General features: G+C 46.7%; 1 pseudogene; it reads right to left on the bottom strand.

Annotated features, from left to right (window-relative positions):
• Positions 1 to 19,639, bottom strand: part of LOC144252846 (leucine-rich repeats and immunoglobulin-like domains protein 1) — a 32,885-nt pseudogene extending 13,246 nt beyond the window's left edge.
• Positions 19,640 to 19,863: the final 224 nt, after the last annotated feature.

The following is a 19,863-nucleotide window of genomic DNA, read 5'->3' as shown; positions in this document are numbered from 1 at the left end:
GGTTGGCTGGGTGCCAGGAGGAGAGGGAGCACCTGCTACGTGTGGGGTGGTGGTTTCTTTCAGAGGTGATGAAAATGTTATAAGTCAGAGAGTGGCCATGATGACACACACTTAGAATATTCTAAATCCAAAGTTCACATTTTAAAGAGGTGAATTTTATGACATGTAAATTATATTTATCACACACACACACACATACACACAAAGTTTTACTGAATAACAATTCACCTATGCTGCAACTTGCCCCTTACAAGTTCACAACTGAATAGTCTGTAGTGTATTCATGTGTGGGTGTCATCATGACTATCGTCAATTTTAAAATATCTTTGTCAGTGACAAAGCACCACAGTCTACAACCAGTCACAGGGAACATCCAGGAAAGGGAGATCTATAGAGAGAGGAAGTGCCCTAGGAAGTGCTCCAGCCTGGAGAAAGATGGAGGGGGAAAGCAAGTAGCTACAAAGTGCTTCTCCTCAACACAAGGCTCTTCATGAGAATGCTGCCTGCCCTCTTTGGTTCTTAACAATAAGGATTGGGCCTTTTCCCCATTCCTACCCTCCCCACCCAAATCAAGGGTCCACCTGGAGTGGCCTCAGGACTGGGATGAAGTCAGGGCACCATGATGACCACCCTCTGGCCTCTGACATCTTGTAGGCTGTTCTCAGAAACCTCAGTCAGACCTGTAGGGGGCTGACATTACAGACGGAACTTACTGGTCCCAGAATCAGTGGTGTGTGGAAGGAGGCGAGCTCATCACTCTGCCTGGTCCATGACAGAGCGGAGCTCCTCCAACCCCGGTTACGTGGCACCCCACCTCTGAGCATCCATCAGTGCCTCTGCTCGCTCAAACCCACCCCAGCTCATTCAAGAATCCCTTCTCCATGCAGACTTTTCACTTTAGGCAAACACATGTGAGAATGTGTCCCTGAAGTAATTAAAGGGGTGATCACCCACTTTTTAGAAAAGAACGCATTTGACATTACATAGAGCAGCAGTTAGCCCCTCACATCCTGCAGGCTGCTGCTCTTGTGCCAGGACACATTCCATGGCACACAGCCTCACCTGTTCCTCTATGTATTATTCATGGCTGCTTTCTGCTTTAACAAGCTTGCCAGGGATTTGCTTGTGGCCCAGAGTCCAAAATATTCACGTCATCACCCTTTAAGAAAAAGATTGTCACTGAGTGTGTTGGTGCACACCTGTGACACCAGCAGCTTTGGAGGTTGAGTCAAGAGGATCTCAAGTTTGAGGCCAGAACTTGTTTTGTTTGTTTGGGGCAGGGGATTGCCCTAGTGATACCCTGTCTCAAAAAGGGCTTGTGATGTGGCTCAATGGTTAAGCACCCTGAGTTCCATCCTCAATACCACCCCATCACAAAAAAAAAATAAAAAAGATATTGCCTACCTTTTGATCCCAAGCAAGCATCACTTCTTTCGCGGGGGCAGAGAGTAACTGGGGATTGAAATTGAACCCAGGGACACTTAGGCACTGAGTCCCATTCCCAGCCCTTTTGACATTTTTATTTAGAGACAGAGTCTTGCTGAGTTGCTTAGAGTCTCAATAAGTTGCTGAGGCTGGCTTTGAACTTGTGATCCTCCTTCCTCAACCTCTTGAGCTGCAGGGATGACAGGCGTGCACCACCAAGCCAATTTCCCCATGTATTTTTTTTAAAGAACGATTTAACTTACATTCACCCATCAATGATCATAGCTGTTAGAAAAAGTGAGCATAAAGCAATTACAAGGGTCTGTTACTCTGGAAGTTCTTCCTCAAGCTCACAAAGGCCCCAGGAAGCCCAGGTACTTACAGCTTCTTAAGATTCCCCATCTTGATAAAGGTGTCCAGCTGCACAGAGCTGATGGCACGCTCTTCCAGGTCCCTGAAACACAACACAAGGACTTGTGCCAAGAAGCCCTGGGTGCTGGGCTGGGGTTGTGGCTCAGTAGTAGAGCCCTCACCTAGCATGTGCAAGTCCCTGGGTTCGATCTTCAGCATCATATAAAAATAAAACAAAGATATTGTGTCTATCTACAACTAAAAAACCATAATAATAAAATATTAAAAAAAATAAACCCCAGGTGCCCTTCCAGCCAGCCACGTGTCTGAGCCCGGAGACTCAGAGGTTTCCAGGACAGCCTTGGCTTGAGGTGACCCACAGGTGATGACTTCACAGGAGGTGGCTCTCACACATGTTGACACAGCACGTGAGGTGACACACGGACCCAGCCAGTCTGAGGGGCAGCACAGAGGCTGGTGTAGCCTGCTCAGCAAGTCAAGGCTCTCCCAGCAGAACATGGGTTCAAACTGGTTCAAAGAGGAAACAAACCAAAGCACACACACTCAAGGCAGCTACCCCAGGAGCACTGTGAAGGTCTCAAGGCTGGCTGGCCCCCTTCCTCCCAGGGCTGTGGAGGCAACCACAACCATGGAGAAGTTCCCAGCGGGGTGGTGTATGTGTAACTCTGCTGGCTGGCCTGGTGGGGGTGGCAAGGAGGCCAGGGCCTGGGAAGGAGTGGTGCAGTGGCGACACAGACAGCGGCAGGGAGGAAGGTATTGTCCACACACCAGCTGCATTAATTGGGAGCACACCAACTGGCCATATGTTCTGTGACTGCTCTGGCAGGGGCAAGATCAGGGCCAGAGTTGAAGCAGCTGTCACTTCTAAATAGCCTGTTTCTCAGTTTACAAAGATGCCATTAAATCACCACCAGACTTGGCTGCGGCCACCTTTGGCAGGCCTGCGGGACAGGCAAGGTCTGGCAAGATACTCACAGATGCTCCAGGCATTCCAGCCCCATGAACGCTCTCTTTGCCATGGACTTGATCTTGTTCCCAGTGAGAGTCCTGCAGTTACCAAACCTCCAGGAAGAGAGAGGGTGGGGGAAAGGTGGGGAGAAAGAACACACGATCAGCGCCATGCTCCCTGGTCAGCCTGTCTGGTGAGAGGCAGGGAAGCTGACCTGTGCTGAGATCCCAGGGAACATACACAGCCCTACCCCTTCCGAGAGGAAGCACTGTTCTCTATTACAATTCAGTAGCAAGGACAGGCTGAAGGTGCATGCACTTTAGGGCCTACAAAGGCCCCCTGCAGATTCCATCTCACTCCAATCAGAATGGCACTCATCAAGAATACAAGCAATAATAAATGTTGGTGTGGATGTGGGGAAAAGGCACACGCAGGCATTGTTGGTGGGACGGCAAATTGTGCAACCACTCTGGAAAGCAGTCTAGAGATTCCTCAGAAAACTTGGAACGGAGCCACCATTTGACCCAGTTATCCCATTCCATGGTTTATACCTGAAGGACTAAAAATAAGCATTCTACAGGGACATAGCCACAACAGTGCTTATAGCAGCTCAGTTCACAATAGCTAAGCTATGGAACCAACCTAGGTGCCTTTCAATAGATGAATAGATAAAGAAAATATGGTGTACATATACAATGGTATTATTATTACTCAGCCTCAAAGAATGAAATCATGGCATTTGTAGGTAAAAGGATGGAACCAGTGACTATCATGTTAAGTGAAATGAGCCAATCCCCCAAAACAAAGGCCGAATATTCACTCTGATCTGTGAATGCTAGCCCAAAACAAGGGTGGCTGGGGAAAAAATATAAATCCATTGGATTAGACAAAGGGAAATGAAAGGAAGGGAGGGAGATGGGAACAGGAAAGGCAGTGGAATGAATGGGACATAACTTTCCTATATTCATATGTGAATACATGACCAGTGAAACTCCATATCAGGTACAACCACAAGAACGGGAAGTTAGACTCCATGTATGTGTAATATGTCAAAATACACTCTACTGTCCTGTATAACTAAAAAGAACAAATAAAAGCCATTGGAAAAAAGCCTCTTGCAGCAACAAGCGGAAACCACTTGTCGGGTCTGGCCCTCTGTCTCCAAGGGCCTCCTGAAGGGGGTGGGGGTGAGGCAGGCAATATCATTACAGGAGACAGGCTGGGCACTGTCTCAGTGAGAAGGAGCAGAGGGGGTAACGAAAGCTGTGGATCTGAAAACTGCTGCCCACTTCTAAGACCTATGTTCCAGGGATAATGGTTCCCAAAAGAGGTAAGAAGGGGTCAGGAAAACAGGTGTCTTTCAGGGTGGCTCCCCAGCTCTTTGCACCTGAGATGCACCCTGGCAGCCAGCGTGTGGCTGTGGTGAGCTGGGTCCTTGCCCTCAGCCTGCAGGAGATGCTTTGTGCTCTGTTTTTTGAGCAAAACCCTAGATTTTATATGATGTCAACCCATCAGACACAGGTCCCACCAAGAACCAGGTAAGAAATCTGCCATACAAAGGCCAGTTCTACCTCCCACTAGAGAAGGCAGTGAGCAGCAAGTCCCCCGGCAGGGATGCCAAGAAAGGGGAGGTGAGCCCTCAAAATCAAAGGTGGCAGGGCCAGGCCATCGCCAAGTGTCTGAGCTCCAACCTAACTGCCACAAGGCAGAAGCAGCAGGTGACCTCAGGATCTTGGACGGGGAGACTGCCACACCTGCTCTGCAGACACCACCAGCCCACAGGTAAATGTCCCCCATTTCATCAGAAATAAACTCCTCCCCTGGGGGCCTCCATTCCAAGGGCCCCAGCAGTCACTCCACGTTCAGCCTCAGACAAAGCCAGCTCTGTTTCCCGTCTCCTTTGGAGGGCAAAGAGCAAATAGGGCAGAGACTGCTGTGAATGCCCTTCTCTCTGAGGTGGTATGCATGGACATGACAGCAATCTCACCCCAAAAAGCACTTGTACAGCCTCACAATTAAGATTTCTATTGTAAAACAAATAAACCAAATACAGAAATCCTGGTGGCTTAGCTTAGGCTCTGTCACCACAGAACCAGCAGCAAATAAGAGCTCAGTGGGGCACCAAACCCCAAGCAAGGCTGAGGGCACTGCCAACTTCTCCAGTTTCTCAGATCCCCCCAGGCTGAGGAATGTGCACTCCAGGTCCTCGTAAAAACGAATGGAGCTAATCAGCTAAATCTGCAAACTAGATCCAGGAAAAAGCCAGGCTTTATTTCAACTAAATATCAGTCACGTTGACCCCTTTTACATCGAGGCCAGGCTATTATTTCTAATGGTGACAATAGCAATAAAATGAATTCTTGATTTTGCAGGGCCAATTGTGCTGTGGGTGCATTAAAACAGGCCTGTATCTTCTCCCTGCTGGCATGTGGGGGATGGGTGGCGCTCCAGCTAGACCTGGCAGTGGTTCCAACAAACAGCTGCTGGGTGGCAAAGGGAGCGAGGCTTTCTGCTGGGTGGATGTTCTGTCCCACAGCCAGGGATACCAAGGAAGAATGGCTAGCCTCTCATGAGTCTCCTGCCTAGTCAGTCATGGGCTCCCAGAGGCTGAATCAGTGCTTGCCCAAGCCACAGTGGCAAGGCACAGGGGGACAGTGCAGTGGTGCTCTTGTCCCTGGGACAATAATGACAGGCACAACCTCCTTTCCCCTGGAATCCATTCTGAAGGCCCTGCCCACCAGCTACAGGACTTCCTACCTCGTGGGAACCCAGAGGCTCTGCATCTCCCCAGACTCCCCTTTACACGGACCTCTGCTCCCAGCCTCCCAAAGAATGCCCCAGACACGGGCGTGGCCACAGGCAGACCCCTGCATCGCCTGTCCCCCTATGTCACTACAGTCCAGTGACCTGCCTCTCCTGGGGTCCAGAAATTCCCCCTTCTCTCCTCACATGCTGCCTGTGCAGGTCCCCAGCAGGTGACTCCAGAGCCATTTTGGAACAGGATCTCTGGAGAGTAGGACAATCCCAGGCAAACTCGGGGGAAAGAAACACTCCAGCGGCACCAGGAAGCTCCAGTTTGAAGAACAACCTGAGCTCAAAACTCGGAACAAGGATGGGAAAGGCAACGTCCTCCCAGTTGTCACAGAGGGCTCTGCTGCCCCCACGGCTCTTCATAGGAAATATCTTCATGAGGCCTGGCCTGTGCTGAGGTAGCAAGGACCCCAGGAGAAGCTCCCCCGCAATCAGAGGCAGATCCAGCAGACGAGCCTCTGAAGCTCTCCAAAGGCCAGCCCAGGCCACCTGGCAGGGACTCCTCATGGCTCCTCTGTGCCTCTCAGGGGAGCCCTGCAGACTGGGGCCAACCCATTCAGAGGGGGCAATGTGGCATGGTGGCCACATCTTCCAGCACGGCCAGGCCACAGAGCTCCCAGTGACATGCTGAGGAACCCAGCAGGGGAGGGGATCCAAGCAGCACAGTTTCCTCCTTAAACAGTCACTCAGCACCAAGCACAGAGGTCATTCTGGAGCTGCACACAAAGATCTGCTTTTCTCTTTCCCTTCTAATGCACAAACCTTCACACACCATGATCACAGACCAGGCTGAACCCCAGGTGGCTGTCACACACCTACAGCTGTCATCAGATCGTGACAATCTCATTATCACCTCTATCTCTTCCCTTTTGTCATTTTCTAATCCAACTGGATTATTTCAAATCCAAATCACAGGCATCAAATTATTTTATTTTATTTTTATTACTTTTGGTATCAGGGGGTTGAACCCAAGTGTGCTTAAGCACTGAGTCACATCCCCAGCCCTATTTAATGTTTTATTTAGACACAGGGAGTCACTGAGTTGCTTAGGGCCTTGCTAAATTGCTGAGGCTGGCTTTGAACTCGTGATCCTCCTGCCTTAGCCTGAGCCACTGGGATTACAGGTATGCATGACCACACCAGGCTAGAGCCCACTTTCTGCTGCAGGACTCAGACACAGGACAAGGGAGCTGTCAAAGGGGGATCCAGTGCATGCCAGCACTCAGAGAGCCAGGTACTCAGAAATACTCACAGCTTGCTGAGGCTGCCAAGGCCTGTGAAGGTGCCCCTGGCGTCCTGTACTGTGCTTGAGGTCTCATTACGGTCCAGGTTCCTGGGGAGAAGACAGCAGGAAACTCTCAGTCACAACCCTCGCACCACTTTGTTTTCATTAGTTCTACCTGACAACAGAATATAATATGGCATAATCTTTAAAACATGGAATATAATTCGTTCTAATTCAGTCCCCAGTATTCCCCCCTGCCACTCTCTGTGGGGACAGGATAACAGCTTCAGACTGGTTTCAACACAGCCTAAGGCACCCAGGTGCACCCTAGGGGCCTAGTGTCGTGTACGGTCATGAGGACTGTGGCTCTGAGAAGCAGGCCCCGCTCTGTACAGCCTGCAGCATGGCCAGGGTCCCACGGCCTTCCAACACAGCTGATGCACACCCCAGATAAGCAGCTTCCCCACCAGGCCTGGGGGCAGGAAGCAGTACACACCACATGACAGAAAGCCCAGTTTGTACTCTGCCTGCACAGAGTGGACATCTTTCCCTGGCATGAAGGATCAGTTGAGAAGTTCCTTGAGGTTCTTTCTTCTCTAAATCAACCAGATCCCTTTTATGGACATGACCAATAATCTGGATCAAGTCATGTAGAAGAAAAAAAAATCAGCCAGCAAAGAAAGGGACGCTGGCCCTGTGCTCCCACATGCTGGCTGGTGAGTCTGGGGCCCAGAGCCCATCTCCTCATGAGGCCGGCACAGAGCTAGACATTGAGCCAGGGAGGACATCTGGGTGCTGAGTCAGACTTGTGACCCCCCCACCCTGGGTAGGAGAGATGGGGCCGACTCTCCAGGCCAGGCTCCTCCAGCAGAGCAAATCCCAAGGCCAGTGACTCAGCCCCCTTCCCAGCTTCCAAGGGCAGGTCACAGTACCCAGGCGAGACACCACCCCTGGTGGCCAGGCCCTGTTCTGTATGCACTCTGCCATCTTCACCTTTCCACCAGGCCCTCGTGCCTGCCCTTCCCTCTCCTGAGCCCTTGCAGAATGGACAGGAACAGAAAGGAATGCTCTTGGCTCCAAGGGGGACCTGGAATGGACAGTGCCAGTGGGGAGGGGGCTCTGGCTGAAGGTGAAACACTCCCTGTGACCTTGCCACAGTTCATGCCTATTATCTTCAGATAGCATGAACCCAGGCCTGGGGCTGCGGCTTTGTGCACTTATGTCCTCACTCCTGCTGCCAACCTTTTCCTCTTCCTCTGGCCTTCTAAGTCTCAAAGCCTGGTCTAGTTATCTTGGCCCTGCAGGACCTCAGCTTGAATAGCTTGGCCTGGGGCGCTTTGGCTCCCCCAAGCAGTGACTCCACATTAAAGCCAGTTCCACCAGGTGCAAGTGCAGAGGGACTTCCTGCCCCAGGTGCCTGCAGCAAGCCCCTCTCCACTGGGAAATCGTGCGTAAGAAGGAGGCTCCACCACTGTCTGCTAAAAATCACACATCCCTCTCATCCCTCTCTGGGGAATTTCTGCTAACAGTTTGGAAACTATCTGAGGCCAACAATCAAAAAGTTTTATAAAAATCCCAGAAAAGCATTCTGTGGCAAATTCTGGCAACTCACCTAACGGGACACTTAGAGGGACATGGCATTGTCACCCCCACCTGGTGGAATGACTCCTTAATGAGGACAAATAAAGACATGGAGTCCTCAACTCCACCTCGTTTGGAAATGAGGCACACCAGACACCAGGTGTGACAAAGGAGTTTTGAACTAGCTAGTTTTTGATCTAGTTTCTCCATTGGCTTGGAGAAAAAGACATAGAGGGTTTAAAAAGTGAAGCCAGGTGCAGTGGTGTACGCCTGTAATCCCAGCAGCTTGGAGGCTGAGGCAGGAGGATTGAGAGTTCAAAATTAACCTCAGCAAAAAGTGAGGCCCTAAGCAACTCAGTGAGACCCTGTCTCTAAATAAAATATAAACAGGACTGGGGACATGGATCAGTGGTTGAGTGCCCCTGGGTTCAATCCCTGATACCCCCCAAATAAAAAGAAGATGATTGCAGGGACAGTATGGCAATGGCTGCCAACCTGGGATGCTCACCTCAACAGCAGGACCCAGCATCCTCACAGGCACAATGTGCAGCTTCTGCTTGGTAACACCATGCTTTTGGGTTTAACCCCTCAGGCATCATCCCAGGGTCACAAGACATTCTACATCAGCTCTGCACACACAACACATCAGCTTGGGGTCCAATTCACATCCAAAGCCAGTGAGAGTGGAGTTTGGAGAATTCCCAGAGAGGCCTTCGGTGGCCGGCTCTGCCTGTTCTGCTCCCCCCCCAGGACCCTGGGGCTCTGTCACCCCCACAGCAAATGCCATACAAGATGTGCAGGTTCTTGAGTCCCTGGAATGCGCCCTTGGTGATGTGGCTGATGGGGTGTGGCTGGGGCGCAGAATCCTCAAGCTGTCCAGCTCAGGAGGGCTCTCCTCATCCAGCCACCTGAGGTTGTTGAAGGACAGGATCCTGGGGAGGTGGAGGGGCACATGTCATTATCGGGCCTCACAGAGTTGCTTACAACAGCCAGTGGGATCTCAGTGGGCAGGGAGTATCTCACAGTGGACATGCAGTGAGATCATCCACCTGGTCTAACAACAAGGATGGCTGTGCAGGTCCTGGTGTGGTTGAACTGTGGGGATGGCACAAGGTCATGCAATACAAATCCTTCCTGCTGGTGTCCATGCTGGTCCTGATTCAGGCTATGAAAAACCTTTCTTGGCAGAGGATTGACACCCAGGACATGCCCCTTATGGGTTGGATGCTGCCACTCCACACACTGGACAGCAGAAGGCGCCACACATCACTGCCTGGGACAACCACTCCAGCGTCTCTGCTTCAGCCTGGAGGCTCTGGCCTGAGTGTCACATCTATCCTTCTTGTGAGCAGGAAAGGACACACCCCAAATCATCCACTAAGCCTGCATATAAGACTCAAACTTCCTCCCAGTCACTCCTGCATTCCTGACACAACACTGGTGCTCTAACTTGGCATATTAGACACCTCTGGTTGAAAAATGGGAAGTTTAGGCTGGGTCAGGAAGAAGAAAAATAGTATCAGTGAAGATTAATGGGTTTTTAAAGGGGGCAGAGACCAGCATTCTTTCCCTCCTGGAGAAATAAGTCATGATGTGTGTCAGTCTCAGACCCCGGCAGGAGACCAAAATTATATCCTCATCTGCAATTATGGAATTTTGCTTAGGGGAGGGGCGGGAAAGCAACCTTCAGCTTGGCTCTGAGGTGACATGAGAATAGGGCAAACTTCTAGGACTAGTTAAGGCACACGGCAGCGACCTCTGACCCCCTCTAAAGGGCACAGCACACAGCTGTGCACAGCCAGAAAGGGGAACAGCAAACTCAAAACCCCGCCAAAGCTCCATAACACAGCTGCTCCCAGGAGCCCACACACCCTCTGCCGAGTCACAGGACTGTTCCTCACCTTAGGAACTAGACAGGCTTAGGACTGTGGGACTCCACACCTGCCCTTCTTCCCCAGGGCTCCCAGCCCAGGACAACAAAGAACCATGTGTCCCTGGAGTCCCATGGTGCAGTCCCAGCCTGAGCAAAGAGCTTGACATCCGACACCCAAAAAAGACAATGCAGCAGCCTGAAGCATCAGGAAGACTAATCTAACACCCCAACCTGAATTGCAGTGAGCAGGAGGGAGAGGCAGGGTGCTGCTTGGCACTCGCTGTGACCACAGACCCAATGAGAGCGAAATGCCAGGTTAGCTGAGGGATGTGCCTGGGTACGTGACAGGGGAGACACACCATGGGAGAGACGGGGTCAAGATTCGAATGCGAGCGCAGCATGAAGATCCTAGGCCCCCGCAAGCCCCCGCGAGTGTGTGCAGCACCCTTACTCTCACTCACGTTAAGTGATTTTTCTAGGCAAAGCCTACGAAAAGTGGGAATGAGGAGACAACCCTCCCAAACTCTCTTGAAAAATAAGGAAACACAACTGGACTAAACTAGAGCATTATTAAACTGAAAATGTTCACCTAGGGAGGAACCCAACACAAGTGGAACTCTAGAAATGGAATGCAGACACAGAAACATGCCCAAATCTTCAGACCCCATGGCTATGCAGCTCTGGCTGTGCACGCAGGATGGAGGGGTGTCACCACCACTGCATGCTCTCAGCATGGGCAGGAGTGAGCTCAGGTGTCCTCAGGCCTAGCCTGGCCTCCTGCCTGGGGATCTTCCAAAGGGATGAGGGAGCTGTACTCCTCTGCACACATCTACCTCCTCCACCAAGCACAACACAAAAAGGAAGGAGCCAGGTCCCTGGGGAAGCTGACTGAGATGGAAATGCTGAGGACATGCAAATTGTTCCACAGTCAGCAGGTCGCCATTGCTCCACTCAAGCTCCTAGTGTGGTTCAAATGCACTGTTTTTCTTTTTTCCTTTTTCTTTTTCTTTTTTTTGTATTGGTCCTTGAACCCAGGGGTACTCTACCACTGAGCCACATTTCCAGCTTCTTTTATTTTTTTTGAGACAGATCTCACTAATTTGCTGAGGCTGGCCTTGACTTTGTAATCCTCCTGCCTGGCCACCCAGTCACTGGGATTACAGGTGTGCAACATCATGGCCCAGAGGCCTAAGGTACCATCACTCTCCAAGTAGCTACATGGAGAAAGTTTCTTGGGTTGCTCTTCCTCAACAGAGCCCTCTACTTCAGGAGCTTTTTCCAAACCCAAGAAATCCCTGGGGACAGAGGTTCCCCAGGGGGACCTACATGCTACACCTCTGCTATTCCAAAAAAAAAAAAAAGGCAGAAACGGCCCTGACAGTCTGGCTTTGGGCCTAGCTGGCCTGGGCATCTGTCTTTCTTCCACAACAGGACCATCTGCTGGCCTGCCTCTGACCCGCCTTTGCACCTGAGGCCTGTACCCCTTCCTAGTCCACTGTGATCTGGGCTCTGGAGGATCTGCCTCCAGGTGCTGTCACAGACCAAAGCCAAGGACACTTACAACATGTGCAGCTTTGGAAGAACCTCCAGGGGTCATGGTGGATGCAAGAGATGGAGTTGTTGCTGAGGTGTAGCTGGTGGAGGGTCGTGAGGCCACACAGTGCACCGCTCACGACTTCCACCAAGCTGTTGTGCTCAAGGTGCCTGCAATGACAGCGCACATGGGATCAAGGGGCTCCGACCTTCACCTGACACATGGAGAGCCTGGTCAGCGCTCCAGTCAGACACTGTGGTCACACAAGGGTGTAAGAGCATGTGGGAAGCAGGGAGTCCCTTAGTGTGTGCTCACATGCAGGAGACAGTGGAGATCTCAAGCCAAGACATACTCAGAAAGTCCAAAAGTGCAGGGGACATTAGACATAAGTGACTTTTAGTTGAGGAAAAGTGAACCAGGCAGATGAGTGGGCCGAAGAGCTCTTGGCAAGAGCCAAACCAGGAGAGGAACAGAGAAAGTAGATAAAAGGGGAGGCAGCCCTTATCCTCATCTGGCTGACAAAATCCACTGTGCCGGGAGACGTGGCATTAGCTCTGGACTCCAATAACTATGATTTACTTTTTTGGTACCTGGGATTGAACCTAGGGGGGGTTCTTAACCACGGAGCCACCTCCCCAGATCTTCTTTTGCATTTTTGTTTAGAGACAATATCTCACTGAGTTGCTTAGTGCCTTGCTAAGATGCTAAGGCTGGCTTTGAACTCATGACCCTCCTGCCTCAGCCTCCTGAGCCGCTGGGATTACAGGCATGCGCCACTACTCCCAGCTCCATGACTATAAGATTTAAATCTTGATTTTGCCATTTTGAAGGCTAAAGGAAATATCCAGAAGAATCCACCTCATGGCACAATCTGGGGAGGGAACAGAGAATGTACCTTGGGCTTTGGGCACAGGGCTCAGGACCTGATTAAGTACGCACAGTAGGTCTCTGATTCACAGTCTTCCAACTTGTGATGTCCCCACTCTATGAAGGTGTGAGAGCAGCCCAAATTCTGCAGAAAACCTGCTTGGAATTCTGAATCTAGATCTTTGCTACCTGGTAGAATCCTTTCTCAATGCTGGGAGTGGCAGAGACAGCTCCCCATCAGCCCCACGGTCACCAGAGGAAACAACTGACACTCTACCATGTGTCGTGCTGCCAAGCCAGGATGCCCTGGGACTAGGTATTAAGTGTATTTTCAACTTAAGTCATTTTCAGCTCATAGTGGGCTTATCAGGATATGACCCATCAAATGTCAAAGAGCATCTGTGTGCCATTCCCTCATTTCTCAGAATCCTAGCCAATGACAGCTCCTCCCAGACAACTGCTTTCTCTCATGGAACTTACCAATGCACATTTTGCCTTTTTTTTTTGGTACCAGGGATTAAAGCCAGGGGTGCTTAACTACTGAGCCACATCCCCACCCCTTTTAAAATTTTATTTAGAGACAGGATCTTGCTGAGTCACTTAGGACCTTGATAAGTTGCTGAGGCTGACCTCAAACTTGCAATCCTCCTTCTAGCATCCCCTCCCACCTCATGTCTCTGTTTAATGTTAATCTTTTCTTTCTGCTCTTCCTCCCTGCTCTGTTCTTAGTTGCTCTCATTATATCAAAGAAGACATTTGGTATTTGTTTTTTAGGGATTGGCTAGCTTCACTAAGCATAATCTGCTCTAGTGCCATCCATTTCCCTGCAAATTCCATGATTTTGTCATTTTTTAGTGCTGAGTAATACTCCATGGTGTATAAATGCCACATTTTTTAATCCATTCATCTATTGAAGGGCATCTAAGTTGGTTCCACAATCTAGCTTTTGTGAATTATGCTGCTATGAACATCTATGTGGCAGTATCCCTGTAGTACACTCTTTTAAGGTCTTCAGGGAATAGTCCGAGAAGGGCAATAGCTGGGTCAAATGGTGGTTCCATTCCTAGCTTTCCCAGGAATCTCCATACTGCTTTCCAAATTGGCCGCACCAATTTGCAGTCCCACCAGCAATGTACAAGAGTACCCTTTTCTCCACATCCTCACCAGCACTTGTTGTTGTTTGACTTCATAGTGGCTGCCAATCTTACTGGAGTGAGATGGTATCTTAGGGTGGTTTTGATTTGCATTTCTCTGACTGCTAGCGATGGTGAGCATTTTTTCATGTACTTGTTGATTAATTGTATGTCCTCCTCTGAGAAGTGTCTGTTCAGGTCCTTGGCCCATTTGTTGACTGGGTTATTTGTTTTCTTATTGCTTAATTTTTTGAGTTCTTTGTATACTCTGGATATTAGGGCTCTATCTGAAGTGTGAGGAGTAAAAATTTGTTCCCATGATGTAGGCTCCCTATTTACCTCTCTTATTGTTTCTCTTGCTGAGAAAAAAACTTTTTAGTTTAAGTAAGTCCCATTTGTTGATTCTTGTTATTAACTCTTGTGCTATGGGTGTCCTATTAAGGAATTTGGAGCCCAACCCCACAATATGTAGATTGGAGCCAACTTTTTCTTCTATCAGACGCAGAGTCTCTGAATTGATATCAAGCTCCTTGATCCATTTTGAGTTAACTTTTGTGCATGGCGAGAGGAGGGGATTCAGTTTCATTTTGTTGCATATGGATTTCCAGTTTTCCCAGCACCATTTGTTGAAGATGCTATCCTTCCTCCATTGCATGCTTTTAGCCCCTTTATCAAATATAAGATAGTTGCAACTTTGTGGATTAGTCTCTCTGTCCTCTATTCTGTACCATTGGTCCACCTGCCTGTTTTGGTACCAGTACCATGCTGTTTTTGTTACTATTGCTCTGTAGTACAGTTTGAAATCTGGTATCGCTATACCACCTGATTCACACTTTCTGCTTAGAATTGCTTTTGCTATTCTGGGTCTTTTATTTTTCCATATGAATTTCATGATTGCTTTATGTATTTCTACAAGAAATGCCATTGGGATTTTGATTGGCATTGCATTAAACCTATAGAGAACTTTTGGAAATATCGCCATTTTGATGATGTTAGTTCTGCCTATCCATGAACAGGGTATATTTTTCCATCTTCTAAGATCTTCTTCTACTTCTCTCTTTAGGGTTCTGTAGTTTTCATTGTATAAATCTTTCACCTCTTTTGTTAGGTTGATTCCCAAGTATTTTATTTTCTTTGAGGATATTGTGAATGGAGTGTTTTTCCTCATTTCTGTTTCAGAAGTTTTTTCGCTGATATACAGAAATGCCTTTGATTTATGCATGTTGATTTTATATCCTGCCACTTTGCTGAATTCATTTATTAGTTCTAGTAGTATTTTTGTAGACCCTTTTGGGTCTTCTAGGTATAGAATCATGTCTTCCGAAAATAGTGATAATTTAAGTTCTTCTTTTCCTATTTTTATGCCTTTAATTTCTTCCGTCTGTCTAATTGCTCTGTCCAGTGTTTCGAGAACTATATTGAATAGAAGTGGTGATAGAGGGCATCTCTGTCTTGTTCCAGATTTTAGAGGGAATGCCTTCAATTTTTCTCCATTCAGAATGATGCTAGCCTGAGGTTTAGCATAGATAGCTTTTACAATGTTGAGGTAAGTTCCTGTTATCCCTAGTTTTTGTAATGTTTTGAACATAAATGGATGCTGTACTTTGTTGAATGCTTTTTCTGCACCTATCAAGATGATCATATGGTTCTTATCTTTAAGTCTATTGATGTGGTGAATAACATTTATTGATTTCCGTATACTGAACCATCCTTGCATCCCAGGGATGAATCCTACTTGATCATGGTGCACAATTTTTTTGATGTGCCTTTGTATCCAACTTGCTAGAATTTTATTGAGGATTTTTGCATCTAGGTTCATCAGAGATATTGGTCTGTAGTTTTCTTTCTTTGAGGTGTCTTTGTCTGGTTTCGGAATCAGGGTGATGTTGGCCTCATAGAATGAATTTGGAAGAGCTCCCTCTTTTTCTATTTCCTGAAATAACTTGAAAAGTGTTGGTATTAATTCTTCTTTAAAGGTTTTGTAAAACTCCGCTGTATACCCATCCGGTCCTGGGCTTTTCTTGGTTGGTAGTCTTTTGATTGCTTCTTCTATTTCATCCATTGATATTGGTCTGTTCAAATTGTGTGTATCCTCCTGAATCAGTCTGGGCAAATCATATGTCTTAAGAAATTTATCGATGTCTTCACTATCTTCTATTTTATTGGAATATAGGTTTTTCGAAATAATTTCTAATTGTCTTCTGTATTTCTGAAGCATCTGTTGTGATATTGCCTTTTTTATCCCGTATGTTAGTAATTTGAGTTCTCTCTCTTCTTGTCTTCGTTAGCATGGCTAAAGGTCTGTCGATCTTATTCATTTTTTCGAAGAACCAACTTTTAGTTTTGTTAATTTTTTCAATAGTTTCGTTGTTTTAATTTCATTGATTTCCACTCTGATTTTAATTATTTCTTGCCTTCTGCTACATTTGCTGTTGTTTTGCTCTTCCTTTTCTAGGGCTTTGAGATGAAGTGTGAGCTTATTTATTTGTTGGTTTTTCCTTTTTTTGAGGAATGACCTCCAGGCGATGAATTTTCCTCTTAAAACTGCTTTCATTGTGTCCCATAGATTCCGATATGTTGTGTCTGTATTTTCATTTATCTCTTAAGAATTTTTTAATTTCATCCTTTATGTCTTCTGTAAACCATTGATCATTCAGTAACATATTGTTCATTTTCCATGTGATGTAGGATTTTTCCTTCCTTCTTTTATCATTGATTTCCAGTTTCATTCCATTATGATCAGATAAAATGCATGATATTATCTCCACCCCTTTATATTTACTGAGGGTTGCCCTATGGCATAATATATGGTCTATTTTTGAGAAGGATCCATGTGCTGCTGAGAAAAAAAGTATATCCACTTGATGATGGTTGATATATTCTATATATGTCAGTTAAGCCTAGGTTATTGATTGTGATATTGAGTTCTATAGTTTCTTTATTCAACTTTTGTTTGGAGGATCTGTCCAATGGTGAGAGAGGTGTGTTGAAGTTACCCATAATTATTGTGTTGTGGTCTATTTGATTCTTGAATTTGAGGAGAATTTGTTTTATGACTGTCGAAGCACCATTATTTGTTGCATAAATATTGATAATTGTTATGTCTTGTTGGTGAATGGTTCCTTTTAACAGTATATAATGTCCTTCCTTATCCCTTTTGATTAACTTAGTCTTGAATTCGATTTAATTCGATATGAGGATGGCCACCCCTGCTTGCTTACAAGGACCGTGTGCGTGGTATATTTTTTCCCAACCTTTCACCTTCAGCCTGTGTATGTCTTTTCCAATCAGATGTCTCTCCTGGAGGCAGCATATTGTTGGATTTGTTTTTTTAATCCATGTTACCAGCCTATGTTGCTTTATTGGAGAGTTTAAGCCATTAATGTTTAGAGTTACTATTGATATATGGTTTGTACTTCCAGCCATGTTTGATTATTTATCTTTTTTTTTTATTTTAGTTTGTTTCTCCATGATTAGCTTTCTCCCCACCCTCTGTCTTTACCGAGGGACTTCCCACTGATGGCTTTGGTTATCGTTTTTCATTTCTTCCTCATGTAGTGTTTTGCTCAAGACGCTTTGCAATGCTGGTTTTCTGGCTGGAAATTCTTTTAGCTTTTGTTTATCATGAAAGATTTTTTTTCGTTGTCGTACCTGAAGCTTAATTTTGCTGGATACAGAATTCTTCATTGGCATCCATTGTCTTTCAGTGTTTGAAATACGTTGTTCTAGAATCTTCTCGCGTCTGTGATGAAAAATCCATTGTTAACCTTATTGGTTTACCCCTGAATGTAATCTGCCTCCTTTCTCTTGTAGTTTTTAATATTTTCTCTTTGTTCTGTATATTGGATATCTTCATAACAATGTGTCTTGGCATTGGTCTACTGTGATTTTGTATGCTTGGTGTCCTGTATGCATCTACAATTTGTATATCCATTTTCTTTTTTATTTCTGGAAAGTTTTCTGTAATTATTTCATTCAGCAGGTTACTCATTCCCTTGGTTTGAATCTCTATACCTTCCTCTATCCCGATGACTCTTAAATTTGTTTTTTTTTATGTTATCCCATATCTCTTGGATGTTTTTCTCGTGATTTTTTACCAGCCTTTCTGAGTTGGCTAGACTCTTTTCAAGATGATATATTTTGTCTTCATTATCTGACGTTCTGGCTTCTACTTGCTCCAATCTGTTGGTGATACTCTCATTTGAGTTTTTAATTTGGTTTATAATTTCCTTCATTTCTAGAATTAATGTTTGATTTTTTTTATAATCTCTATCTCCTGATAAAGATGCTTAACTTCTTCTTTTATCTGTTTATGTAATTCATTTTCAATGTGTTCTTTCACTGTTTGAATTTACTGTCTCGTATCCTCTTTAAGGTTCCATTCCATCTGTCTAAGGTATTCCTTGAGTTCTTTATATGACCATTTTTCTGATGACTCTAGGTCCTCCTGAATATTTAGGCTGTCCTGCATTGTTTGTACTCCTTTTCTTCCTTGCTTTTTCATGCTGCACATGTTACTTCTTGTTCTGTTTGACTGCTGAGTTACTGTTTACTCCTATAAATTTATTTGATGCTTGGGAGGAAAGGTATTAGAAGGGAAGGGAAGAAGTCACTAAAGAGAATGAGAGTAAGCAGGTAGAATTCAAGGAAGGGGGAATAAGAAAATTGAAAAGAAATGAAAAGACAAAAGAAAAAAAGAGAAAATAAAAAAGAGAAAAAAAATTTAAAATAATAATAGTAATAAAAAATGAAAATTAAAATTTAAAAAAAATTAAATTAAATTAAATTAAAAAATTTAAAAAAATTTTTAAAAAATTAATAAATGCAGTCTTAGAGTTTGATTAACTTCTCTTCCAGTAGGTGGAGCTGTGCCCACTGGGCCAAGCTTCTCCTCTCAAAAGGTGGGAACCAATCACTGGGCAGCAGCTCTTCCTCCCAGACTGGGCGGGTCTCCAATCCTGAGTGTCTAGGGCCTTCTCTTGTGTCTAGTCACTTCCCCACTTTTCCTCAAGCCAGGACCCACTCACAGGTGACGCTCACCACAATACTGGCTACACGCCAGGTCTGCTGCTCCTTGGAGCCCTGTTTTCATGAACGCCTGGGCACACTCTCCCTGTTTGTCATTCCCTCAGACCCTAAGTTTGTAGAGCTTGGGGCGGAGAACCCCCAGTGAATTTGCTTGCCCTCCGGTAGCCACACCCCCGGTAGCTGGTGCAAGAGACCTCAGTTGTCAGCACTGGTGGGAGCGGTAGCCAGGAGTTCCGCGCCTCGAGTCCCGCGCGTGCCACTCCTGATTCCCTCGTTCTGGCTATTGCACTCATGGGAGAGCTGGGAGGGGCCCTTAAGGTTTACCCGCTGCTTGGAGAGAGATGGCTAGGGGATTACACACCTGTAGCCGCAGGTTTCAATGAAGTTATCTCCTCCACCACGTTCGGGTGAAGTCAGTTCTCTGCCATGGTGGTATCCCACGCAAATGGTGACATTTCGTTCCCTTTACTGGGTGACCACTGCAACGGGTGGGTCCTGACTGTCTCTCCCAAGCCCTGATTCAATCCTGTGGCCACTGCCTATGAAGGCTCAGTTGGCATTTACCTCCGTAAGTTCATGAGGGCCGACCAGTTGTTTCCGCAGGATCGTTAGTGCTGAGTCAACGCAGTTTGGCTGAGAGAAGCAGGCGAATGGGAGGGAGCTTGAATTCAGCCGATCCGGGCTCCGTGTGTGTTCTGAGAGGCCCAGACTGTTCGCCCCAGTTCCACGTCAGCTCAGCATTGCCTAGTGATCCTGAGCAAACAGCATTTAGACAGTTTACGAATCCCTATGCCCACGCAGCTGAAGAGGTCAGAGACTTGATCTCTCTGCCTGCTGCCATGTTGCCGTTTCTTCTCTCCCTAGTTTCTTGTGTAAACCTCACCACCACATTAGGTGGCTGGAAGCGGGAGCTAGGAGAAACCATTTCAGAGCTGTGTGAAAGGTAATGAGAGTCTTTTCTCTTTAATTTAAAACTCACTAGCAATTTCTTATGAACCTAACCTTCTTTCATGAAGCTCACACTGGTCGTGAGGCAGAGACAATGAGACATATAAAGATAAAACC

The sequence above is a fragment of the Urocitellus parryii genome, unplaced genomic scaffold (genome assembly GCF_045843805.1).
Source record: "Urocitellus parryii isolate mUroPar1 unplaced genomic scaffold, mUroPar1.hap1 Scaffold_61, whole genome shotgun sequence".
Taxonomy (NCBI): domain Eukaryota; kingdom Metazoa; phylum Chordata; class Mammalia; order Rodentia; family Sciuridae; genus Urocitellus; species Urocitellus parryii.
The sequence above is the reverse complement of the archived record's forward strand: the minus strand, read 5'-3'. Positions and strand labels throughout refer to the sequence as shown.